Here is a 5,989-nt window from a genome sequence, read left to right on the forward strand (position 1 = left end):
GCCTTTATCACTGCTTAAATACAATGAAATGTTGCGTGCCTTATTCTGTGTAAGAAGCCACATCATCTCACAGAAGGATTTATTTCAAACACTCGACTGACGTTATGAAGTGAGTTTGGAGTAAAAATATGTTATTAAATGTGGTATTTTCACATGCTTTCAGATGGAGCAGCATTTACTACACAGAGCCGTAGTTCACTGAGAAGCTATGCAAACAGCTTTCATTATCACAGAACGATTTCTTCGATTTTAGAATCGCACAATAAAATCGTCTGCAATTTTTTGGCGTAACTTGTCAGTGAACTACGTCTATGTGTATTAAATGCTGCTCCATCTGAAAGCACGTGATGATGATTTCCTGCTGATTACAGAACCGGCATTACTAACAAAATGCGCATGACATTCGCATTCGATTAATCGTGCAACCCTAGCCCACACAGACATATCTATTGAATAGAGTTGAGTATACATATATGTGCATGGCCATGTCGCCCGCAATTCTCCTTTTAGATCGTCTTGAAATGACAGTAAATAATGACTTTTTTTGAGTGAACTATCCCTTTAAAGGCTCAATACCAGCTCACTATCATACAGAGTTCATATATTGATATTCAAATGTTGTCGCGACGTCCCTTCACTTCAGTCGGGGCAGCCATCAATCTACAGATGACAGTCAACACCAGTTAGAGCACAATTCTCCAAAACCATTGACCTTGCAAGAGAATGGTGTGAAAATCCCCACCAAATTACCATTAACGGCGCGAGTTGGTGTCAAAACCACAACCAAAATCACCACTGTTTCCATATAATAATATAAAACATAGTATCAAGTTCAGCACTTGCAATCAGGTGGGTCATTATGCTTAGGGTGACCATACATAGAAGTTTGGGACATGGCAAAAATAATAACATCCATTCAAACCAAAGTTGTGAAATGCATTTGCAACTAATATGGTTTTCATCTTCGAAAATTGTGAGTTTAATATTTTATTTAGGCTATTAAGATGGGGGCACAAAAATGTACCGCACTTTAGGAACGACCCAATAAATCAAGTGCATTATTTCTAAACACTTCTCTGCTAAGTTTCCCCACGCAAATCACCTCTCCCAGTAGAGAACATGAAGCACTAATGTGCATGTCCACGCAAACACCTTTCCTCCAGTACTGCAGTGCACTGAGCGTGCTATAAATCACCTTATATTACCATAGCGCTCTTACAGTCCCCGCCCATCTGTGCGCACGATTGGCCGAATCTCCTCCTCGATGCCCGGCCCACTTCATTGACGCTCGCTGATTGGTGGAGGAGAGTCTCCTTGAGCTGTCAATCAGACGCTTCTTTCGTGCTCCGCTCTGAAGCGAAGCACAGTGATTCTGATTCCGTTAGAGCATCCCACTAAGCTCTCTTTTTCTGTGGATGCCCTTGTATTGAAGCAAAAAATCTGAGGTTTACATAATCATTTTTTTCGCGCAAGGATTTCTTTATATATTCTCTGGCACTCCAAACGCCAACAGATTGTGTTTGGTCTCCTTGCAAAGGGTCACTTGGGAAAATCGACCCGTCTTGTGGCACTCCTGACACACTTGGAAGATTTGTAGACTGCGGACGTTTCGTGAAATAGGACACAAGGACGGACAACCGCGGTTTATGCGTGTTCCCGTTCATAGAAGATAAAACCGGACTGTTTGCTGCAAGAACTGACAGAGAAATAACAAACAATCAACTCAAAACATTACAAATGCCGAAAAAAAATCTTGAGTGTACTTTCTTAAAAATAAAGGTTCTTTATTGGCATTGGTTTCATAAAGAACCTTTAACATCCATGGAATCATTCCATGGAATTGAGGAACCAAAATTGGTTCTTCTATGGAGTTTATTAGTTTCAAAAAGTACCATGTCTGATACCATCCCTGTACCTCGGTGCCAACCACGGTACTTTTATGCAAATGACTCATTAGTCTCTACATCAAAGGCAGAGGGGTTCCTGTTCTTAAAACATGTTTAGTTCCATTAGCTCATTCTTTCTTCAACATTACCAGGACTTATTCGACAATGCCGCAGTGGGATTGTGGGCAGCTCACCGGTACCTGGAAGATTTCTGGTTCCCATTCAGTCAGTCACGTTCAACGTTACGTCAGTGACTGACGAATTGGGATCTCGCCCGAGAGCCCAATCACCTTCGAGTGTTAACTAAACAAGCCAATGACAGTTGGCGTGCGTGTTTCGCCACGCGCACCCCGCCCCGCAGCGCGGATATAAAAGGAGAGCGCGTGCAAACGCACATCTGCCCTGGTTTTGTATGCTTGAGCAGGTCACGTGACCTTCACTTTAGTGCAACATGCATCACCATTTCCCCTTGACCCAACACAGATGCCCTGAACGGACAGAGGCTGCTTAACGGCCTTTATTTAATCGAATTAAAATGATGCAGCCTTGACTGACCTAGTCAAGTCAGAAAGTTAACAAAATATCAAAGATGAGAGTTCCAAAACGAGTCATGAATCAGTATCTCTTTAGTTGTCTTTTTAAGACTAATTGCTTTAAATTTGGGAGAGAGAGAGAAAGAGAAAGAGAGAATCTGCATGGGCATATTTTGCATCGACATTTTGTTTTCACTGTGAATACTAATCACACTGCAACACAATAATCCCTGCAGGGTATCTAAGGGCTCTTTCACAGCAGAACTTTTGCTGCAGACTCAGGTCTGTTTGACATCAGAGCTCGGTTGGTTTGGTTTGTATGGTTCATGTGGAATAACTGAAGCGAGTGTGGATGCCGTATAATTTGCCTGTTGTGGTATGAAGCATTACTCGGTGCATTTCTTGGGATGCAGATACTGTAGAAATGTCCTTGTGTGCATGTTAAATTTAGGGCGGAAAACAAGGGACAAATATTAATAACACTTGAATCTGGCATCTTTTCTTGAATCGTTAACTGGTTAGAATGGTAAACAGCTGCTGATATTATTGATATTAATGAGGCAATCACGAAGTTGAACTCATTTTGGACCCAAAAATTTGACTAGTTTGACAACAGCCTGAGTGCATTTGCTCTAACGTGTGTCACGACATTGAAGGCTTTTACTTTTATTGCTAATCCACATTTGCAACCTTAAGTTACAGTTATTTTCTTAATAATAAAAGTAATTTAAGCTCCCAAGCATCACCAGAGCATGCAACTTGTCTTTGAAAAACTCCATATAAAATATCTGCCAAATTCATAAATGTGTGTGTGTGTATTTATATATATACATATTATATATATATAATGGCTTCTCTCTAAAAATATTTACTTTTTTTAACATCACACATATAATTTCACTGCTACTTTAATTAATCCACATTTGCAACCTTAAGGTACAGGCATTTTCTTGGAATAAAAGTCGTTTATGCTCCCAAGCATCATCAAAGCATGCAATTTGTCTGTAAATTATGCTTGTCTTTGAACAAACTTTAAATTGCTTCATATAAAAGCATCTGCAAAATCTGCATATAAAACATTTTTAGATTAATGAGTTGGCCTCTGTTATATATACAGTATATATAACTTTTTTTTATTTTTTATATCTCACTCACAATTTCTCTGCTACTTTTATTACTAATCCAGATTTGCAACCTTAATTTACAGATATTTTCTTGGAATAAAAGTAATGTAAGCTCCCAAGCATCACAAAGCATGCATCTTGTCTTTGAAAAACTCCAAATTGCTTGAGATAGAAGCATCTGGCAAATGCATAAATGTTATTTATTTATTTATTTACCATCAACCTTATAAAATATTTTTAGATCACCTATAATGAATTGACTTCTTTTTAAAAAATATTAACTTTTTTTGGACATCACACATAAAATGTTACTACTGCTTTTATTCCTAATCCACATTTGCAACCTTAATTTACAGATATTTTCTGTTCCCAAGCATCATCAAAGCATGCATCTTGTCCTTAAAGTATGCTTGTTTTTGAATTAACTCCAAATTGCTTTAGACTAGAGCACCTGGCAAATGCATGAATGTATTTTTTTTTTAACTCCAACCTTATATTTTTAGACCACCCATACTGAATTGACTTCTCTTTAAAAAAAAAAAAAAAAAAAATAAAAATAAATATATATATATATATATATATATATATATATGTATATGTAAACATATATATATATATGTGTGTGTAATATTATATTTTTAAATTTCTATATATTTTTTTTTCTTCCTTTTCTTTTTTTTTTGGAACATCTTAAAATAAAAACAAACAATTTCCCTACGTCTTCATTGCTAATCCAAATTTGCAATCTTAAGGTACAGATATGTCTTTAGAATAAGTTATTTCAGCTCCCAAGCATCACCAAAGCATGCAACTTTCCAAAATCACCTGTTGAAAGCGGAGATCATGTGTTGGCAGGCAGTAGGGAGCAGGTGAACCGCTTGTTCAGTAGATCATAACCAATTCTGCACGTTAATGCGGTACACGGTGGGGCAAGTGGGTCAATGCGATGGTTTGTGTTCGATTGTCTTCCCCTTTGCAGGACCAAGATGGTTGGCTGGCAGAGAAAGCGCAATGCAATCCATCCTCTGCCAGCCGAAACAGATGCCCCGTCTTTCAAAACTGGCTCCTATCTTTTTCCATGTGCAGCTCTCCAGGCTTGGCCCTGCTCAGATTCTGTGGCTCTGTGTCTTTTCTGGATCGGTTTGTCTTTGTTGTTGCCGGCTCGAAGTCCATCAGACCTGGCCTGTGCATCTAGTGGGAAGGAGCTGTTGACGTAATCGCATTGCCGGGGTGGGCTGATTCGATCACATTGGGCTTTGAGCCTGAGGTTGCTTATTACACCTGTTGGAAACAGCGCTGACAGATGGTGCTTTTTTGTTTTTTTTGGCGATCTGGACTTTTTAAAATGTGTCGCTAAGGCAATCAAGCCGTAGAGGATTTGTAAACATTTTCCCCACAGATACTAAACCGTTTAGCATGTTATTTCAGCGCAAAACCCTGCATTTTATTCACAAACGGCCCGCAGTCCAGCTCAACCAGATGCTAAATGTGCTGCAGTAGCTCAGCAGCTATGCTTTTCAGCACAAACACTCCTTCTTTTTTATGCAAGTGAAGCTTATAGATTGAGTTTTATTCACAAAAGCGAAATTTACACATACACTCTGACTGCGTTAAAACTTGAAATCTTCTTGCATATATCCATATTTGTTGTTTTAACATTTCACTTCTTGTTTTTGTCATCGTGTTCTTTAAGCAATTCTTAAAAGCAACAATTCAACCCTGACAATAGGTACCTGAAGCAGGCAGTAAACTGTAAAAATTTTATTTTAAAGCATTATTTATGTACATTTTCTAGTGATCATGTAAATATGTTTTCTAAAATCTATAAAGTTTGATCACTTATAGACTGCACCTCATTTAATGTTGCAATCACTTTGGAAATCAGGCAGTAAACAAAACTATATTTATGTACATTTTCTAGTGATCATGTAAATATGTTTTCTATTTGTTTTTAAGCAAAGGCTAATAGATTGCACCTTTTTTTAAGGGGTCATAGGATGCTACATGCACTTTTACAAGTTGTTTGAACTGAAATGTGTGTTGGCAGTGTGTGTACACAACCACCCGATAATGATAAAAATCCACCCAGTGTTTTTTTTAAAAATCTGGTTAAATGTTTTCCCCTTTCTCAAATCGAGCCGATCTCAGATGCCTGGCTGTGTGCCCTCACACATACAGGCCCCTCCCACGATAGTTTGATTGACAGTAGCGTTTCAGCACAGACTGGACTGGTGTCTTACCTTAGCTCCGCCCTGAGTGACTGTCATCAGTCCGCCATTGTTTCACCGCCGGAGCAGACAAGCATGAGGTGTTCTGTTGTTGGATGTAATAATGAACATAGCAGTCGTCATTTACTCCCGACATCTGAGCCGCTGAACTCGCAGTGGATTTCATTTGTTTCTGAAGGGAATGCTCCCCCGATCTGCCTAAATGCGTCTATGTTCGC

General features: G+C 38.7%; 1 long non-coding RNA gene across 1 annotated transcript in view; it reads right to left on the minus strand.

Moving 5' to 3' along the window:
* Positions 1-568: 568 nt before the first annotated feature.
* Positions 569-5,989, minus strand: part of LOC107552514 (uncharacterized) — a 15,796-nt gene continuing 10,375 nt past the window's right edge. Inside the window, exons 2-3 of the long non-coding RNA XR_001604861.1 lie at positions 1,931-1,934; positions 569-579 (exon numbers count right to left, since the gene is read on the minus strand). This is a non-coding gene — a long non-coding RNA (uncharacterized lncRNA). The remainder of the gene's footprint in view (positions 580-1,930; positions 1,935-5,989) is intronic.

The sequence above is a fragment of the Sinocyclocheilus grahami genome, unplaced genomic scaffold, assembly GCF_001515645.1.
Source record: "Sinocyclocheilus grahami isolate Dianchi unplaced genomic scaffold, SAMN03320097.WGS_v1.1 scaffold452.1, whole genome shotgun sequence".
Lineage (NCBI taxonomy): Eukaryota > Metazoa > Chordata > Actinopteri > Cypriniformes > Cyprinidae > Sinocyclocheilus > Sinocyclocheilus grahami.